Genomic DNA, 22403 nt, shown 5'->3' on the forward strand with positions numbered 1-22403 from the left:
TCTGAATTATTATTATTATTATTATTTTTTTTTTTTTTTTCTTCCGCCAAATTTTGTTCTTGCGCAAAATGTTTGTTTCGCAATATGTCGCTTAAATATTTCCCATATGGTATCGTATAGTTTATGCGCTTTTAAATTTCACCCTGCTAAGCCGATCCATTTTCTATGTAAGAGTTATCTCCCTTTTCACTGTTTACCCTCTGTGTGCATCTCCTTCGTAACAAAAAAAGATAGCGACAAAATTCTTTTTACAAATTGTTCGTTACATCCTCAGGAATTTTTGGCTAATTTGGATCGAAGCGATTCGATGAAATTTTATAGGAGTTATCTACCTTTACAAAATAAATTTGTCGGTATGTTCATTTACCTCATAAACAGTTAACCGTATAACCCTGGATTGTTTTTATTTGAGTCCCCTGGGTCCTAACTTAGAAAATGAGGTCAAGGTCAAAGGTCAAGGTCAAGTTCTTAATTGTGACTTTTGCTTGTTTTTGCATTTTCTCCGACACTTTGAAAGATACATACTAAAGAACAAGTGCAAAATGTCAGCTTTATTGTAATGAAGATATGCTACATTTAGTCTTATACAATTTAATGGCATCTTATAGGAGTTGTTGCCCCTCAAATGTCTTGATATGAGGTTATTTGATTATGACTTCAACTAAGTTCATTATAAAGGCATTTGACCTTGTACAAAAGATTAGGTGACAAATGACCTTGAAAAATGACTACCGGAAGTGACCTTGAGAAAACCGGAAGTAGCTTTTTTTGCAATTTTTTCATCTAAAAGTACTCAGAATCCATATATTTTGTCATATAGATACATACACTGATTACTGAAGGCTAAACATGACTTGCAACAAACCGGAAGTGGCCAATTATCCCCCCTTCTACATACAAAAGTATATAGAAACTATATATTTTTGGAATCAGTGTGAAAGAAGCTATCATATGAGACCGTAAGTAGCATATTATCTCCCTTATATCACTCAAAAATATAATTAAATCATTATTTATCACATCAGTATGAAGAAATTATCTTCTTATCAAATTTTTTTTGGTGTGGAAAGACTTTCAATTGTTCTCTGAACAATTGGTTTTTAATTATTATTTTTTTTTTTCCGCCACATTCTGAAATTTTTGTTTCGCAATATGTAGCTTAGATATTTTGTATATTGTATCGTATAGTTTATACGGTTTTAAATCTCACCCTGCTAAGACGAACAATTTTCCTTGTAAGAGTTATCTCCCTATTCACTGTTTATCATCTGTGTGCATCTCCTTTGTAACAGAAAAAGATAGTGACAAAATTCCTTTTACAAATTGTTCGATACATCCTCAGGAAGTTTTGGCTAATTTGGATCGAAGCGATTTGATGACATTTTATAGGAGTTATCTACCTTTACAAAATAAATTTGTCGGTATGTTTTTTTAACTCATAAACAGTTAACCGTATAACCCTGGAATGTTTTTATTTGGGGCCCCTAGGTCCTAACTTAGAAAATGAGGTCAAGGTCAAAGGTCAAGGTCAAGTTCTCAATTGTGACTTTTGCTTGTTTTTGCATTTTCTCTGACACTTTGAAAGATACATATAAAAGAACAAGTGCAAAATGTCTGCTTTATTGTAATGAAGATATGCTACATTATGTCTGATACAATAAAATGGCATCTTATAGGAGTTGGTGCCCCTGAAATGTCTTGATATGAGGTTATTTGATTAAAACTTCAACTAAGTTCATTATAAAGGCATTTGACCTTTTACAAAAGGTTAGGTGACAAATGACCTTGAAAAATGACTACCGGAAGTGACCTTGAGAAAACCGGAAGTAGCCTTTTTTGCAATTTTTACATTTAAAAGTACTCAGAATCCATATATTTTGTCATATAGATACATAAACTGTTTACTGACGACTAAATACGACTTCCAACAAACCGGAAGTGACCAATTATCTCCCATTCTACATACAAAAGTATATAGAAACTATATATTTTTGGAATCAGTGTGAAAAAAGCTATCATATGAGACCAGAAGTGACATTCATTTCACCGGAAGTAGCATATAATCTCCCTTATATCACTCAAAAACATAATTAAACCATTATTAATCGCATCAGTATGAAGAAACTATCTTCTTATCCAAATTTCTTTGTTTTGGAAAGACTTTCAATTGTTCTCTGAACAATTGGTTTTTAATTATTATTATTAAGTCTTTCCACTTTTTTGTGGAAAGACTTATTGTATTTCTTCTGATTATTATTATTATTAGGTCTTTCCACCTTTCTGTGGAAAGACCTATTGTATTTCTTCTGATTATTATTATTTTTTTTTTTTTTTTTTTTTTCTTCCGCCTAATTTTGATATTGCGACAAATGTTTGTTTCGCAATATGTCGCTTAGATATTTCTCATATTGTATCGTACAGTTTATGCGCTTTTACATTTCACCCTGCTAAGCCGAACACTTTTCTTTGTAAGAGTTATCTCCCTATTCACTGTTTATCATCAGAGTGCATCTCCTTCGTAACAAAAAAAGATAGCGACAAAATTCTTTTTACAAATTGTTCGTTACATCCTAAGGAAAATTTGGCTTATTTGGATCGAAGCGATTCGATGAAATTTTATAGGAGTTATCTACCTTTACAAAATTATTTTCTCAATATGTGTTATTAACTAATAAACCGTCAACCATATAACCCTGGAATGTATTTATTTGAGATCCCTAGGCCCTTTATTAGAAAATGGGGTCAAGGTCAAAGGTCAAGGTCAAGTTCTAAAACAGGAATTTTCCATGTTTTTGCATTTTCTCCAACCCTTGAAAAGGTATATATTAAAGAACAAGTGCAAAATGATTGCTATATAGTTATGAAGATATTTTACATTTGGTCTGATACAATTAAATAGCATCTAATAGGAGTTAGTGCCCCTGAAATGTCTTGATATGAGGTTATTTGATTATAACTTCAACTAAGTCCATTTTAATGGCATTTGACCTTGTGCAAAAGTTTGGATGACAAATGACCTTGAAAAATGACTACCGGAAGTGACCTTGAGAAAACCGGAAGTAACCTTCTTTGCAATGTTTTCGTATAAAAGTACTCAAAATCCATATATTTTGTCATATAGATACATAAACTGATTACTGAAGACTAAAAATGACTTCCAACAAACCGGAAGTGACCATGTATCTCCCATTCTAAATACAAAAGTATATAGAAACTATATATTTTTGGAATCAGTGTGAAAGAAGCTGTCATATTAGACCGGAAGTGACATTCATTTCACCGGAAGTAGCATATTATCTCCTTTATATCACTTAAAAATATGATTAAACCATTATTTATCGTATCAGTATGAACAACTATCTTCTTATCAAAATTTCTTTGATATGGAAAGACCTTCAATTGTTCTCTGAACAATTGGTTTTTAATTAGGTCTTTCCACTTTTCTGTGGAAAGACCTATTGTATTTGTTCTGATTATTATTATTTTTTTTTTTTTTTTTTTTTTCTTCCGCCAAATTTTGTTCTTGCGATAAATGTTTGTTTCACAATATGTCGCTTAGATATTTTTCATATGGTATCGTATAGTTTATGCGCTTTTAAATTTCACCCTGCTAAGGCGAACCATTTTCTTTGTAAGAGTTATCTCCCCTTTCACTGTTTATCATCAGAGTGCATCTCCTCCGTAACCGTAGAAAAATGCGACAAATTTATTTTATAAAATTGTTCGTTATATCCTTCGCATGATTTGTCCTATTTTAACCGAAGCGATATGAACACTCCATATGAGAGTTATTCCCCCTTTTGCATTTGATATTAGTAATATGCATTTCTAACTGGTAAACCATAGGTAATAGAGACCTAGGGTCTTTTGATTTAAGGTCCTTGGTCCAAAAAGATGAAAATTAGGTCAAGGTCAAAGGTCAAGGTCATATTATAAATTTTGATTTTGGCTTATTTTCACTTTTCTTCAAAAACCGTATAACATATCGACATGCTATTTTTACTAAATTGTTAGTAACGACATGTCGTAACTTCATAATTTTGGTTGAAAGGGTGCGTAGTCAATAAATGGGAGTTTTTAGCCCCTTTCATATCTAAAATTATGCGTAAAGTGATATAACTCATTATCCATACATATTAGAGACCTAGGGTCTTTTGATTTGAGGTCCTTGGTTTGTGACCTTGAAAATAAGGTCAAGGTCATAGATAAATTTGACGTTCTAGATTATGACCTTTGCTTTAAATTCATATCTATACATCATAAAGCCATAGGAACTGACATTTTAGACTGATTTTTAATATTTTAATATCGAAATAGTTATTTACTGGTGGAAAGACCTTCAATTGTTCACTGAACAATTGGTTTTTAATTATTATTATTATTATTTTTTTTTTTTTTTCCGCCAAATTTTGTTCTTGCGATAAATGTTTGTTTCGCAATATGTCGCTTAGATATTTTTCATATTGTATCGTATAGTTTATGTGCTTTTAAATTTTACCCTGCTAAGACAAACCATTTTCTTTGTAAGAGTTATCTCCCTATTCACTGTTTATCATCAGAGTGTATCTCCTTCGTAACAAAAAAAGATAGCGACAAAATTCTTTTTACAAATTGTTCATTACTTCCTCAGTAATTTTTGGCGTATTTGAATCGAAGCGATTCGATGAAATTTTATAGGAGTTATCTACCTTTACGGAATAAATTTGTTCGTATGTTTTTTTAACTCATAAACCGTTAACCGTATAACCCTGGAATGTTTTTATTTGAGTCCCCTGGGTCCTTACTTAGAAAATGAGGTCAAGGTCAAAGGTCAAGGTCAAGTTCTCAATAGTGACTTTTGCTTGTTTTTGCATTTTCTCCAACACTTTGAGAGATACATATAAAAGAACAAGTGCAAAATGTCTGCTTTATTGTAATGAAGATATGCTACATTTAGTCTTATACAATTAAATGGCATCTTATAGGAGTTGGTGCCCCTGGAATGTCTTGATATGAGGTTATTTGATTATAACTTCAATTAAGTTCATTATAAAGACATTTGACCTTATACAAAAGGTTAAGTGACAAATGACCTTGAAAAATGGCTACCGGAAGTGACCTTTAGAAAACCGGAAAAAGCTTTTTTTGCAATTTTTTCACATAAAAGTACCCAGAATCCATATATTTTGTCATATAGATACATGAACAGATTACTGAAGACTAAAAATGACTTCCAACAAACCGGAAGTGGCCAATTATCTCCTATTCTACATACAAAAGTATATAGAAACTATATATTTTTGGAATCAGTGTGAAAGAGGCTATCATATAAGACCGAATGTGACATTCATTTGACCGGAAGTAGCATATTATCTCCCTTATATCACTCAAAAAGATAATTAAACCATCATTTATCGCATCAGTATGAAGAAACTACCTTCTTATCCAAATTTCTTTGGTGTGGAAAGACTTTCAATTGTTCTCTGAACAATTGGTTTTTAATTAGGTCTTTCCACTTTTCTGTGGAAAGACCTATTGTATTTGTTCTGATTATTATTATTATTTTTTTTTTCTTCCTCCAAATTTTGTTCTTGCGATAAATGTTTGTTTCGCAATATGTCGCTTAGATATTTCTCACATGGTATCGTATAGTTTATGTGCTTTTAAATTTTACCCTGCTAAGCCATACCATTCTCTTAGTAAGAGTTATCTCCCCTTTCACTGTTTATCATCAGAGTGCCTCTCCTCCGTAACCGTAGAAAAATGCGACAAATTTATTTTATAAAATTGCTCGTTATATCCTTCGCATGATTTGTCCTATTTTAACCGAAGCGATATGAACACTCCATATGAGAGTTATTGCCCCTTTTGCATTTGATATTAGTAATATACATTTCTAACTGGTAAACCATAGGTAATAGAGACCTAGGGTCTTTTCATTTAAGGTCCTTGGTCCAAAAAAATGAAAATTAGGTCAAGGTCAAAGGTCAAGGTTATATTATAAATTTTGATTTTGGCTTATTTTCACTTTTCTTCAAAAACCGTATAACATATCGACATGTTATTTTTACTAAATTGTTAGTTATGACATATCGTAACTAATAAATTTTGGTTGAAAGGGTGCGTAAACAATAAATAGGAGTTTTCGCCCATCTTATATTTAGAATTATGCATAAAGTGATATAACTCATTATCCATACATATTATAAGACCTTGCATCTTTTGATTTGAGGTCCTTGGTTTGTGACCTTGAAAATGAGCTCAAGGTCATTGGTTAATAGGACGTTCTAGATTTTGACCTTTGCTTTAAATTCATATTTATACATCATAAAGCCATAGGAAGTGACATTTTAGACTGATTTTTAATATTTTTATATCAAAATAGATCTTTACCGGTGGAAAGACCTTCAATTGTTCTCTGAACAATTGGTTTTTAATTATTTTTTTTTTTCTTCCGCCAAATTTTGTTCTTGCGCAAAATGTTTGTTTCGCAATATGTCGCTTAGATATTTCTCATATGGTATCGTATAGTTTATGCGCTTTTAAATTTCACCCTGCTAAGGCGAACCATTTTCTATGTAAGAGTTATCTCCCTTTTCACTGTTTATCCTCTGTGTGCATCTCCTTCGTAACAAAACAAGATAGCGACAAAATTCTTTTTACAAATTGTTCGTTACATCCTCAGTAATTTTTGGCGTATTTGGATCGAAGCGATTCGATGAAATTTTATAGGAGTTATCTACCTTTACAAAATAAATTTGTCGGTATGTTTATGTATAACCCTGGAATGTTTTTATTTGAGTCCCCTAGGTCCTTACTTAGAAAATGAGGTCAAGGTCAAAGGTCAAGGTCAAGTTCTCAATTGTGACTTTTGTTTGTTTTTGCATTTTCTCTGACACTTTGAGAGATACATATAAAAGAACAAGTGCAAAATGTCAGCTTTATTGTAGTGAAGATATGCTACATTTAGTCTTATACAATTAAATGGCATCTTATAGGAGTTGATGCCCCTGAAATGTCTTGATATGAGGTTATTTGATAATAACTTCAATTAAGTTCATTATAAAGACATTTGACCTTATACAAAAGGTTAAGTGACAAATGACCTTGAAAAATGGCTACCGGAAGTGACCTTGGGAAAACCGGAACTAGCTTTTTTTGCAATGTTTTCACATAAAAGTACTCAGAATTTAGATATTTTGTCATAAAGATACATGAACAGATAACTGAAGACTAAAAATGACTTCCAACAAACCGGAAGTGGCCAATTATCTCCCATTCTACATTCAAAAGTATATAGAAACTATATATTTTTGGAATCAGTGTGAAAGAAGCTATCATATGAGACCGGATGTGACATTCATTTCACCGGAAGTAGCATATTATCTCCCTTATATCACTGAAAAAGATAATTAAACCAGTATTTATCGCATCAGTATGAAGAAACTACCTTCTTATCCAAATTTCTTTGGTGTGGAAAGACTTTCAATTGTTCTCTGAACAATTGGTTTTTAATTTAATTTTAAATTCTATTTAAAGCCGGAAAAAATTATGAAAAAACGTTGATGACCTCACGGTCAAATGACAAAATTGTGTCAACCAATCAGAAGACGTTTTACATCCAACATCAAATTATTTACACGTCGAAAGTTAAATTATATAATAACAACCAAACAAGTAGCAGTATTTTAAAAAGTTGGTATTGGAAACGAAATATTTGAACATGCCAAATTGCCCATAACAATAATAATAAGAAAAAAGGTTAGACGCATTAATCACTGACAGAAAAAGAATTATCACATTGTAAGTATGAAATCAACATATGAAATAATAGAACAAAAACCGATGGAATTGTAACCACGACCAACGGAATACAATTCTATGAATCACATTTTTAAGTTGTAATGGCATCTGCAACCCATATTCGAAATTTTATATGGTATCATAAGCCCAGAAATCAGTCCTTCATGATTTATAAAAAAACTAGTTCAAAATAATCCGTTGATGAATTTATAAATATAAGAAGAACTAGTGAGATTTCAACTGCCCTAGACAAAGTCGACCATGGAAAGATTTGGTATTAACTTTTATGTTTTTATTTGGTCATGTAGCTCTTCGACCGCTTCAATTCTTATATATCCTTTACTTTTAATTATTCGGCTGTTAGAGTTCCTTATGAAACCAGAAACTGTTTCCAGATCCATGACGTTTATAAAGAATCGGTGTGTTATCATGTTCTAAATTCAGTGGTTGTTGGAACACTGTTGCTTGAGAAATGAAACATTCTCAACGGGAAAGTTGCAGTCATCTCTATGCGATAATTATAGATGATCGATGATCATCTTAACGATATTTCTGTTTTCGCTTGAGCAGGTACGGCGAAAAGTAGACAAACAATTGAGTTGAGATGACCAATGATAATCTGTTTATCGCTATTTTACCTATGACGACGTTGTCAATTTCATTGACAACGCTACCTGCCGATTAGTTTCTAGCGATAATTTTCATATTATTCGATTCCGTTGAGAAAGGAAACTATCGGTCAGCAAGATCAAAAGAATATTTCGTGAAATAGCGATAACATTTATTCTCTAGTAGATGTCACTCTCAGTTTTCAACAGAAAATCAAAAGATTAAGTTTTGTTTCATTCAACATTATGAGATATCATGGTACTCAATAGATTATTCATTTCTTAGTTTAAATATTTTTTCTATCACAATACTTAGTATTTACTAGAAATCATCGATATCAATGTGAAATGCATTAAAGATATCTTTAATAACTACAGGTTATCTGGTAAGCAGCTGACATTATGTTAAGAAAGATTAAATAAATATCAAAGTCGTTTGGTGATTTTGTCATAACATCGAAAAATATGCAGGATAAAATTAGTATAATAATAAATAAGTTGCGTATATATCCAATACATATAAAGCAAAATCTGAAACAGATGAAATAGTTATACATCCACCAACCTTTTGAATACAAGCTATAGACAGACACATAATTTTGAGACATAAAACCACATTTCATCGAACCCTTGTTATTTTAGTATCAGTGCCACATGCAAAGAGGTGCTATTTAGCATTCTATTGCACCATGTTATATCCTAGATCCATGTCACAAAATATTTATTTAGTTTTTCGTAATTTGTTTTGTGTTTGTTTCTATATTAAGAGGGCAACTATTTGATTTTCTAAGGGGATGACAGGCGGTTGTTTTCTTTTCTGTATTCATTTTTAATACCCTTCAATCGCAACCGGGAAATCAAATCATCGTTTTCTTAGAGAATGTATCAAAATAAGAATTAATTGGGCTTAACACAACTTTTGTCTTGTTTCATTATTTGTTAAGTAGAAAAGAAACAAGTATAAATAGATATCTTACTGAATTATTTTTCTGGCGTGACTTTTGGTCATGATTTGTCCCTATTTCAGGAAATATATGCAGATAATTTGTAATGATATAACATAACATCTTAATTGCATACTGTATCATCTCTATGTTTTTCTAATTGGTTTAGTTGTAACTTATAAATGAAACTGACATTGACATAGATCTTTAGCATGATTATCTGCTATATATGTCAACATTTTTTAGTTAAAAGTTGATCTGTTGAAAATTATGTTTTTTGTGAAAACATTTTTATAAAAGTGATAACATTATATAAATACCAAAGCAATTAATCTGAATTCCAATTTGTATACAAGATACATTGTGTACATTCACCGATGATGACTATTTGGTCATAAGGGAAAATTATAGTGTCCTATTCATACGAAGCACAAATCTATCTTGTGTCAAAGGTGTCTTCTATTTCATCTATACAAATTTGCATGAAGCAGGCATAATATATATTAAGGTCCTAACAGCAATGGCAATTGATATTTGTTTGTTTGTACATGTATGAACTCTTTTATTACCTGTAAAGACGTATTAATTTGTTCCTGATGGAGTGATTAGCACGTTGCCGTAAAATCTAAAATTGTAATAACTCAAAGGCGTTTTCCCCTACTCCTTTTCATACTAATTTTTGAAAATCACATGAACATTTAATTTTTAACATGCAATCCTTCCTATGTACAATTTCTTAAAGGAAACGTAAACGATGAATAAGCAAGATAGTCTATCCGAGCTAGCTTTAGAGATCTTAAAAAAAAAATATAAAAAAACAAATAACTATCAATAATATTTAAATTGCAGTAATGTGGCAGCTTTTCTCCGTGTTGAAACCCTTACTGTTATTCAGTTTAAGAATAACAGTAGTAAAAGCAATATTTCTTTGTTTTTTTAATTTGAAGATTGAATATATTTATCTTGTGTCATGTACGTATATACAAATCCCTTGTTTTTCCTTGATTAAGGTTTGCAATCATAGGGATACATAACATTTTCATCCTCTGGAAACACTTAACTAATTGTCTGGCTTTTAAACGATATCATTCGGTCTTAAAAAAAGGAATATCGGTTTAAATCAATGACAAATAGCCGGTATTGTATTACAATCTGTAAAACATGCCGTGTCTACTGTAGAGTCTGTATTTTTTAAGGTTTGTCAGTGCGACGAAGTAGACAAGATAACCTACAGGCATTTATACTTTTATTAGTATTCAATGCTCCGGTCCTCCTATTATCTGTATAAGTGGAATAATGAACATACACTGCACTGAACATGATGACAATAATAAAAATACAAAACGGTTTAACAATCAATAATATTGGTACTCACTTTTTTTAAAGGAAACTTATTGCTAAGATATGAATCAGAAAATAGTACACAACCTAACTCTTTTTTTAGAATTATCAATTTGATTGAAAAATGGAAATTATTAATCCTGGTCTTCCAATCTATAACTCATTTTTTTTTTATTATTATGCTACAATAATATAGAAATATCATATTTATTAAAGTTATAGCAAACATTGCCAACCCCACTTTTTTCTTTTATCTATCTGACCTTGCTTTTTCCTTATTCTATTTTTATAACCCTGAACATGCATTTCATATTAATGCAGGCTTTAAAGAAGTTCCCATTATTTACAAATCATTTCATTATAGTCTGATTAAACATATACTGACACTTTACTGCACGAACAAACTTGTGAAGATCTGTGATGTTGCAACAAATGATGTGATGTCTAATCAAAACAGAACTCCAGATGCATACGTTTGCCAAAATTCAGTGGTATAAATAGAAAGTAATGACACATTAAAAATCTGATATTTGGCAACTCAGTATGTATATGTCTGGCTGATCTGTATACAAAGAGACGTTTGATCCTTATAACAATATTATTACCACAATTGTAAATTCTCCAATACAGAAAGCGCTTATGTTATCTCAAAAACAAAACCAAGAAATTGAATCGAAAGTTTTGATCAACACACATCTGAATAAACTTATTCTGTAATGCCAAAATCAACAAAAATGAATAAATTCAAAACACTGGAAATTAATAAGCATGTTTCTTGGTTTGCAGGTGGGCAATACATTTTCCAAAGTTATGGTTGGAGCCTTAATGGATCGATCGATAGACAAAGTAGGTTGTGCAACGACTTGAAATAATACCGGCTAATTTGGCACTTGATATAGACGTATTTAGAGTTGTTTGCTGCATAAGACATTTTGCCTTACAGCATTTCACTTACATACCCCTCGCTAATGTTGAGAGAGGGTTGCACTCTTCCAGCTACGCACTAACGAAAGAATTATTATAGGAAGCGAGATCAATAAAAATATTTTCAGGGGTTATGTTCAATCTATGTGATGTTTATTGTCAAATTTATTTATTATTGATTATTTAATAAGCGATAAAATGTTTTCAAACTGTTGGATTGCAAGACAATTTCAAAAATATCTTTAAATGAACTTCATTGTCTCGTTATGGCTGATCAAGGTTGTTCCAGAAACTATTATCAGACGTTTATATAATTAACACGAATTGAACTATCCGTAAAATCTATTAATATTGTTTAAAACGTCTGACACTGACATTTATTTTTACATAATTCAAACTATAAGACAATTTATACCTATTCAACATACCTTTTTCATAACTAATTCTGACTAAACTGAACTCAAACTAGTGAAAATTAATCAGAATGGAAAGATAAAACAAAATCACAAATCTTCAAACAATATGTACAGCATTTCAAAATGTATTTATACAAGTTAGATCCTCTATGTTTTGTTAGTAATAGATATAAGAAGACGTGGTATAAGTGCCAATGAGACAACTCTCAATCCAAGTCAAAATTTACAAAAGGAATACCAATATATGTCAAAATACGGTCTTCTACACGGAGCCTTAGCAAGCTATAAAGAGCCCCAAAAATACCTAGTATAAAACCATTCAAAAGGGAAAACCAACGGTCTTATCTATAGAAAAAGAGAGAGAAAAGAACACTTATGAACCTAATCGACAAACGACAACCACTGACCATCAGAATCCTGACTTAGGACAGGTGCAAACAAATGCAGCGGGTTTAAATCTTTTAATAGGTACTAGCCGTCACCCTTACCTGAAACAATAGTGTAAAATCAAAACATAGAAAGACACACTATAAAATATCAATTGAAATGACTTAACTTAATCAAAAGAAATATTAACAAAAGTGAACACACACTGAACGAATAAATTTAATCTATGACACAATGTAATTATAAAATCAATAAAATAAGGGATGCGATGTTGAATAATTACAGAAAGTCAACCATAATATTAAACAAAATGCTGCTTAATAAAATAATGTACACAGCAAAAGGAAAATAACTTTGTTGTAAGGAAACTTTTTCTATTTTCACCAAGCTAGCATTTGCAGTCAAATAGTCATGTATCAAATTGTTATATACTAACAAACCAAAAAAATATAATAACAAAAATATCGACCTTCAATGAATAATCAGAACGGAAAGTACAGTTTCAAATGGTAAAATCCAACACTAAAGCACTTCAAACGAATGGTAAAAAAAGTCATATCTCTGACTTGGTACAGGCATTTCCTTATGTAAAAAATGGTGGATTTAAAATTGGTAATTGCAAAGCAAATTTCTTCATGATGTTTATATAAATATGAATTTGGGTTTTCTCTTGGTTGTAAAGGTAGCATAACAAACTTTACCGGCTTACCCTTTTTTTAAAGGGGACGGTGAGCAAATGATAATATGCTGATTGTGATAGCAAATAACAAATACAGTTAATTTTTGAAGAATTATACTTGATTAAATCTTTCAAAATGTTTTACAAAATATGGGATATTTAATACTTTGATCATTAAAATATTTGCTCGTCAATTAACTTGACTTTCACACAAAGGATTCACCGCGATTATTAATATAAAATGTCAGCATACTGCAAACAATGCTACTAAGTACCATAACTATGCTTTCAATATTTTACGAATAAACGTTTGAGTTTTAATGTAAAACTATTACATTATGTTTATGTCTTTTTTTTTAGTTTTTTTTTAATGACAAATGTCAATTATTAACGACTGTATATTCCTTCTGAACGTTTTATTTATTGTGTTTTAAGGTTATTGTCTTACTGGACACGTTACTAAGTTGAAAAACTTGTGTCTAATCCTTGCGTCCTTTTTGAACAATAAAATACGTTTAAACCTAAATGTCTTATGAAATATGTATATATCAAGTATATATGCATAACGTTTTACCTTAATCTTTTTAAAAGCCCAAACAAAAATTCAAATGATATGATTTCCGTTCTATCAATAGGGAAAAAAACAAATGCGCTCGGGACCAAACGTTTTGAAAGCCTAAAACAAAACTATAACATTTATGTTGTAAAACTGAAAACTGTATGCAGACAACATCAAAATACGTATTAGGTTAGCTTTATATTTTTTTTTTATAGCTTTTACATATTTGGGGTGGACTTATCTTTCTAATGGTAATTACAGGTAAACGCTTCGAACGTACAAATTATACAAAGAAAAGTATTTTATCTATTAGCACTATGTCGGTTCCACTGTTGGTGGGCTGTTAATTTCCGATGGTGTCATAAGCGCTTAGAACGTACAAATAACACAAAGAAAAGTGTTTTATTTATTAGCACTAGGTCGGTTCCACTGTTGGTGGGCTGTTAATTTCGATGGTATCATAAGCTCATTGGTCAATAATGAGACTGTCGTACGAAGTCCGAGGTTTAGCGCTATAAAACCAGGTTCAATCCACCATTTTCTACATTTGAAAATGCCTGTACGAATTCAGGAATATGACAGTTGTTGTCTATTTGTTTTTGATGTGTTTTTTTCATTTGATTTTGCCATGTGATTAGGGACTTTCCGATTTGATTTTCTTCTGAGTTTAGTATTTTTGTGATTTTGACGTTTTATATTTTTTTTATACTGACATGAATTTTAAAGGGGCATTTGATCCACAAAAAGAAACTCATTCTTATATAGGTAAAAACGATTATAAATACATATTGTTTTTAAATTCATTATTAAATACAACAGAACTACGCGAATAAAATTGGACGTATCTACATGCAGGCATGTTTTAAATATTGACCTTTTATGACTAACTTTAAGTAGTGAACGGTATTTTAAAAATACAATAAAATTTCAATTTTGACGTGTTACATTTATCATGGCAACAAAACATGAGGACGTTTGTATATTTTGTAAGATTACTTGATTTTCTTTATTTGTATCAATTTTCAAGTTGATTAATGATTAACAAGTATTATACACCTAGAAAAAGGCATTATTTTCTTCAATGTCAGGAAATGTGAGCATATAATGACGTTGATACAATAAAAGTGTAGTTTTTTTTATATATCTTCATTACATGCAGTTTTCTAAAATATGTGCAAATTTAAAGTAATCAAAAATCCTTTACAAAATATCAAAGGACTATTATATACTAGCAGATATTATTGTTTGTACTGTGATATCTTAAGATATTCCTAATTTGTTGAATATTCAGAGGCATGACACTTCAGTTATGAACGAGGTATATTAATTTTGTAATTAAGAACATCATTGTTTACTTTTACTTTTTGATCAAATTAAATATGCAAGATGTTTATAACCTCTTCCGTTTCTGTTATACCTTATTCATTTACAACAGAATTATTTGTTATAAAATATTAGGTAACAAGTAAACTACTTTACGATCTAGATACTTGCAGGTGTTATGTGATCACAAGAATGTACTGAAGTGTTTGTATAATTATTGATAGTTGCTTAATCCAGATTCAATCATTACTTTCGTTTATAATAGGCCAATTTATCTTATTCATAATTCATTGCTTATGATAACCTTTAATACCGGGCAACAAAAGCAAAATGGGAATATCTGTTTCCTTAGAGAATGTACACCGCTTAGCAACAACCAAAATATTAAATTGCAACATATATATTTGCGCTAGTTTCTTTAGGGTAATTCTAGTTTAAACCGAAGAGTATCATCCTCAAATAGTGGTATTAAATTGGTACGGATTTATTGTATACCATACATTGCAATTTCATTCCAATATTAGAGTTTTGCGTTTTCATTACACCAGGATATTAGCCTTTTAGGTAAAGTTTACGGTCATTACTACTAGGTTTAATTCCAGGCTCCGTGTTGTGGGCCGTAATTGACCTATATTAGTTTACGTTTTACACATTGTGACTTCGACGGAGAGTTGTCTCATTGGTAGTAATAAATTATTAAAATTTTAAAATGTTTTACTACTTTAGTCAATCCATGTTGTTTTTAATTCTTTTGTCTCTGGTCTTATACAGGGGGTTTTCTTATAAACATTGCATTTTTGCGACCGACCGCATATTGTACGTTTTATTGTTTTCCAGACACAACAAGCATAAATAAAACTTAACTTTGATATACCTAACCAGGATCGTTTAAATAAGATAATATCAATCTAGATAATAGTATAGATTGGATGATAACTATTTGTCACAAACCACATAGATGATTCTTTAAGTTCGTACTGTATACTTTATATCATAAAAAAAAAATAAAAAAACAACACGTTTAATAATTTATTGCGTCCGAAGCGCTTTTCTGGATTTACCTTCATCAAGAACGCTCAAACATTTGAAATCCGAAGATGGATAAGTACCGAAAATCGTTGAAGAGCTATATGTAAAAAAAAACCTAAAATAAATAGCCAATTCATCTAAAGCCAGCTTTGCCTGAGGGAGGTGTAACCTTAGTTTTATAATAATTTCAAAATTTATAAACGTTCAATTGTAGTAAAGTTAGTTAAATCATGTCAGTATTCTCTATACTACAGACGACAGACACACAAATGACACCCTTTTCTGCCGTTGACAGCACACCAACAACACCTTCTTTGTACACATGGCAGTAAAAGAAATAAAACTCAAACACAAATTCAAATTTGCCGACAGCCCGTCGTACGTGATGGACGCCAGATATAATTGTATAATACATCTATAATCGTGACATATAAATCAGTAATCAAATTGCATTTTTTTTTTTTTTTTTTACCAATCATTTCATTATGTACAACCACAGTAAAATATTGTCTACTGTGCGTTTAATAAAATTACCCCTCATTGATAGCCAAGGCCGACCAGGAAAAACCGTATTACGGAAACCTGTGCCCGAATCAATGCTCGAGCCTATCTCAGGATAATGATGTCGGACCTCGTCATTTTAAAAAACTGTTTTCGAAAATCAAGATTTTTGTTATAATGTACAACAGATAAATATCATCATTTAGAAAATGTAGTTTACACGGTCAATACGACGGCTAGAAGTGAAGCTACCACAGAAAACACACCTTATATATGACCACAACTCAGTCCTCTGAATGGATAGATTTTCTTCGGCCTACCGAAAATTGACGATTCCCATATCGAGAATACAACATTTTCCCGCTATACTGATCGAAACGCGGGAAAATACTAGTATTCTCTATACTACAGACGACAGACACACAAATGACACCCTTTTCTGCCATTGACAGCACACCAACAACACCTTCTTTGTACACATGGCAGTAAAAGAAATAAAACTCAAACACAAATTCAAATTTGCCGACAGCCCGTCGTACGTGATAGAAAACCAAAGAAAGGGGTAGTCTATAGGCCTAATACCTTAGATATCTTCAAACGTTTCTCAGTGGAATCTACTATGTAACCGTCTTTACTAGAGTCAGACTTCCATCTACCATGCTTCTTTAAGCATCTGTCACTAACATCGGCGTTTGCCGCCATTGTGGCTCCATCGGATCTGAATGAATGAAGACCTATGTTTCCCTCTGGACAAATATTTCGAATTCTCTTAAGAATGGACTCTCTAGCCGCCGTGTAACTTAGCTTTTTGTCTTTAGTAATAAGCTTGCATGTATTACGAGATCTATAAATAGGCCGAAACAAATAAAAATTTTGCTGGCAAGAATCACTGAAACCTGCTAACCTAGTGTACCTTAAAAACATTGTGTAAGGACAAGCAGATGAATTACCCTTGGAAATCAAGACTTCGGAACTTTGCCTATATTGGTCTGTTTTGCTTTTTTCGATACACAAAATTAAATGAGATTCGTGTACTTTTACATCACAAAAGCGTAACGAACTGATCTCATCATATCTAAGAAATCCTGAAAAACTCAAAATCATCATTGCCAAATCCCTTATAACAAGTAAATCTAAAGAATTTTTAAACATATCACAAAGTTCGATTAAAGTTTCCGGAGTAATTGGATCTTTCTTTTCTGTCTTTTTTGGTGCTACTCTTTTAGATGCTTCAAGAATTGATGTTACAAAAGTGTTTGATGTAGGATCGTTTAGACCATTTATCTCATGTGCCCATTTTATACCATACACTGCGTTCGAAATAGGGTGACAAGTAGAATTATTGTTCAATAAATGTGTTAAATACAGTGCAACATGAACTGGCTGAGCTGGCAAAGATTTGTGTCCTTGTAAAGTAATGAAACGTTCCCATCGTTTGTAAGAATTAAAATATGATTTAACGGTATTGTCACTTTTAGAGTTTATCAACAGTTCACACATCTTCGGATAAAGCTCGTACATATAACTGCCAACTTCTATACCACTGTCCCGGACGGCCTCCTTCACTGTGTTGTCTAATGTAATCCCTGTTGAAATAAATAACGTCATAAGTATATTGAAAACTAAAATTCTATTCTTAAAGCAATCAATCTAAATTTGAAACACTGTTGTCCAAATACTCCGCACTGCCCTCTGCCTCTTTTAGTCAGATTTTCCCCTTGAAAAAACTTTCTGTCAACTATGAAATCCTTAAAATTTCCAAATCGATCCACCAACATAGGCCAAAATGGTGCCGATGTCCATTCAGGGATGACTAAAGTGCCATTGCATTTTTCTATTCTAATCTTATTAATAACCTTTGGAATCAAACTTGGTGGTGGAACTATCCAATTATTATGTCCACCCCATACTAATGTAAACGAGTCTCTCCCAGCAGTCCCGGGGCACCAAAACTTTGAGTTAAAATGCTTGCACTTGGCATTGTAATCATGTGCGAACCTATCTATGTCATGTGGACCCCAAACGTGATTAAGATACAGAAAAATCTCATCTTGTATTTCCCAGTCATCAGAATCTGTTACCCTACTTAAAGTGTCTGCGTACTGGTTTGATTCTCTTGGTAACCAAACCAAGCTCAACTTAATTGCATTCTCTCTGCAAAATTCATCAACGAGCAAAGCGTTCTTGTGCAAAACCATCTTCCTACTACCAATATTAAGTATATGTGTGATATTCAGATTATCTGTGAAAACTCTGATAGTCTTACCAGAGAGGATATTGACAAAATTTATCAATAATCTTTTTACAGCCTCGAGCTCTCTCCAGGTCGAACTTTCGGCCTGTTCCGCCATTGACCAACTACCAAACATTTCCAAAGGTTCGTCCTCTGAAACAGTGGTAACAAAACCACCGAAACCTGTACCAGATGCATCACTGAACACATAATAATCTTGTGGTACATTATAAGTCAACTGACTTAACCGAGATCCTATCTCGTTAAAGCTTTCAACTTTATGTTCCCAAAAAATGCACTCCTCGAATGCGTCCGTACTAACTAGTACTTTGGCGTTCCAACTTGCCCTTTGCAATATACATTGGTACAAATACCTTGTTCTTAAACGTGCCTGATCTCCTAATACAGGCTGCATTGATATGATCTGTCCTACAAGACTTGCAATAAATTTCACCCGGAAAAGCCTTATTCCGTAGTGAAATTGTATCCTGAAAACTTCCAAAATTCTTAAAAGCTTCTCTATTCTTTTTTCTGTAATTCTTATAACCCCTTCTATCATATCCCAATGAAAACCTAACCAGTCTAGACCTTGAATAGGAACCCAATTGCACTTCTCTGATGCAAGAACAAACCCAAATTTCTCCAAATCGGAATGGATTTTTTCACTCGCTAACATAGCCTCTTTCATGTTTTTGCCCCCGCGGAGACCATCGTCTAGATACATGACAATTTTTAGACCCGTACTTCTCCAATATTTTATAACTTCCCTGACTACCTTTGTAAAAATATATCCGCTGGTTGACAACCCAAAAGGCAACACATTATACACATAATATTCATGCTCCTATTTAAAACCTAAATATGTAGTATCTGTTTCAAAAAATGCTTATATGATGATATGCGCTTTTTAAATCGTAAGAAAATACAAAATCTCCTTGATCATATAATTGTCTAGCAGTTTTTGCATCTTCATATTTTTGTTTAAATTTAACTACATGTGGATTGATATGTCTTGCATCTAATACTAATCTGAGTTTTGAACCTCTATTATGAGCTACAGTTAGAGGATTAACTACATATGGCTTACGAGACACTTGAGTAATACATCCTTTTTCTAGCAATTTTTCAATTTCGCTCTTAACAAATTCGGGATTGTCTCTTGCTGATTTGTTATTTTGTAATTCAACCATGCATGGAATGCTGCTGAAAGGAATTTTATACCCGTTTGCTATAATATCTAATACAAAATCCGTGGCACCTATTCTCTTCCATTCGCTCAAGCTCTCTTTTAAATGACCTACACCTGTACCGTTATATTTTACTATAGTAGTAGTATGTGTATTGCTCATTGACTGGACATCACGTGATGTCTGTGTTATTGAATTAACATTCCTCATTGAATAGAGTTCACCCGATGCTAGATCTGTTTTTGGGTGAGTATACATTTCTACTTTATCAATTTTACATATAGTAGTATCAATACTTATCTTATGTTTTTGCTCAGCAGCAGACTTTGGACAATTCCTAATCCAGTGCCCGTACTCATTACAATAGAAACATCTACCGGGTCGTACATCAGACCTGGATCCACCACTAACGTTCACAGGGATCGAATTTGCTGTTTTTCTGGGGCCTGTTGTGTGTATGGCACGCTCTTGCGGTCTGGGCGTCTTTTTAACTTTTCCTTTTTCAGCTTGCTTTCTGCTCTACTCTGCGCTTTATACATCTTCTTCTCGTCCTCGGAATCTTCAGCGAGTGGGTTGGTAACGTATTCTTCTACCACGCGCCAACCCGCGTCTGAAGAATCGGCAAGTTTGATAAGCTTTTGTCGATTTTTTATCAAGTCCATACCTTCTGAGATTTTTCTTTTTGCACTGTTGATATTGGACTGCGTCAAGTTGTCCGTCTCAAATTCTGCATGTACTTCTCTGATTTTGGCGTACACTTTCTGGTTATGTTTGTGTTGTTCTTCGTTCCCCCTCTTTCGGAATTTATAACTGTCGGTCAGTGATTCGTCCATCCTAGCTATTTGTGTGTCCGACAGCACTTTCTGGTTGTCCTGTATCCTTCTTTGGAACCCTTCTAAACGCGAATCCAGTAACGTCGTCATACTGTTCAACATCTGGTCCTGTGTGGATTGAACGGCATTCTGTACTTCTGTCTGGATAACTTGCTGTAATTCGGCGTCCATTTGTTTACACGGTCAATACGACGGCTAGAAGTGAAGCTACCACAGAAAAAACACCTTATATATGACCACAACTCAGTCCTCTGATTGGATAGATTTTCTTCGGCCTACCGAAAATTGACGATTCCCATATCGAGAATACAACATTTTCCCGCTATACTGATCGAAACGCGGGAAAATACTAGTACCGACTGACTACTGAGCTGATGATACCCTCGGGGACTGAGTGTATAATAGTTTCAATCAAAAACATTAACAGAAAACTGCCTTTTCCTTCCATGTCATTTACATAAAACTTAAATTGTGTAATATACAATATGGGTCTCAGTGGAAAGCTGTTTTATTCTAAGATGTTCAGTTGTTTTATTAATGTTTGGCTGCTCTCAATTTTGACGATGTTTTCTTTTGAAAAATGAACATAGCAAATCAACGCCCAAAAACAACTAAAACGCATATTTTGATATTAAGATTTATTAACAGATCAGAAAAAAATACATTTATTCTAAAACCAGTTGCTTTTCATTTATTCTATGATGGTATGATACTTAACCCCTAGCGGGCGGGATTGTGCTTGATTTTATTTATGATGAAAACCTAATCTACCAATCGGCTTAATTAAAGTCTGGAGCTGGTATGTCAGTAACTGCTAGTAGTCCTTTTTAAATTCATGTATCATTGTCAGTTTGCTTGATTTCTTTTGTTACTTATTTTGACATCGGACTCGACCTTCCATTGGAATTGAGTTTTACTGTGCGTATTGCTGTGTGTTTGTTTTTCAACCTTGGCGTGAGGTATAGGCAGCGGAATGAGATCACACTAAACATGTTTAACCCGTTGCATTTTTGCACCTGTCCAAAGTTAGGATCATCTGCCCTTTGTTAGTCTTGTATGGTTTTTAGTTCTAGTTCATCTATATGTTTTGGAGTTTAGTATGACTACTTTCACTTAACTAGTACACATTTTTATTTAGGAGCCGCTGAAGCCTGCCGCATGGTGCAGTATTTTCTCACTGTGTTGAACAACCTTTCAAGGCCTTAGGCTGTTGTCTGTTCTATGATAGGGTTGTCGTCTCATTGCCACATTCCTCATTTCCATTCTCAAGTTTATTTCGTGATTGTACTCAAAACTACTTATAAAATGCATAGCACTGTGATATTCACACCAACAAATCCTTATTGATTTAACATTCAGAGATAAAACGCTACAATTATGAACGATGTTTATTTATTTTGTAATCAAGAACATCATTGTTTACTTTTACTTTTTGATCAAATTCACCACAAAAGATGTTTATAACCTCTTCCGTTTCTGTTATTTCTTATTCATATACAACAGCCAGATTTGTTTAAAAATATTAGGTAACAAGTACGTAACGATCTAGATATTAGCAGGTGCTGTATGATCGTAAGGATGTACTTAAACGTTAGTATACTTATTGATAGTTTCTTTCTTTCTTTTTTTATATAATCCAGATCCATTACTTTCTTTT

General features: G+C 32.5%; 1 protein-coding gene and 1 pseudogene across 2 annotated transcripts in view; both read right to left on the bottom strand.

The window, feature by feature from the left end:
• LOC143064395 (secretin receptor-like) overlaps positions 1–22403 on the bottom strand; it is a 149120-nt gene that overhangs the window by 85819 nt on the left and 40898 nt on the right. The window lies entirely within an intron of this gene.
• On the bottom strand, positions 16348–21090 carry LOC143061947 (uncharacterized; annotated as a pseudogene).

The sequence above is a fragment of the Mytilus galloprovincialis genome, chromosome 2, assembly GCF_965363235.1.
Source record: "Mytilus galloprovincialis chromosome 2, xbMytGall1.hap1.1, whole genome shotgun sequence".
Classification (NCBI taxonomy): Eukaryota; Metazoa; Mollusca; class Bivalvia; order Mytilida; family Mytilidae; genus Mytilus; species Mytilus galloprovincialis.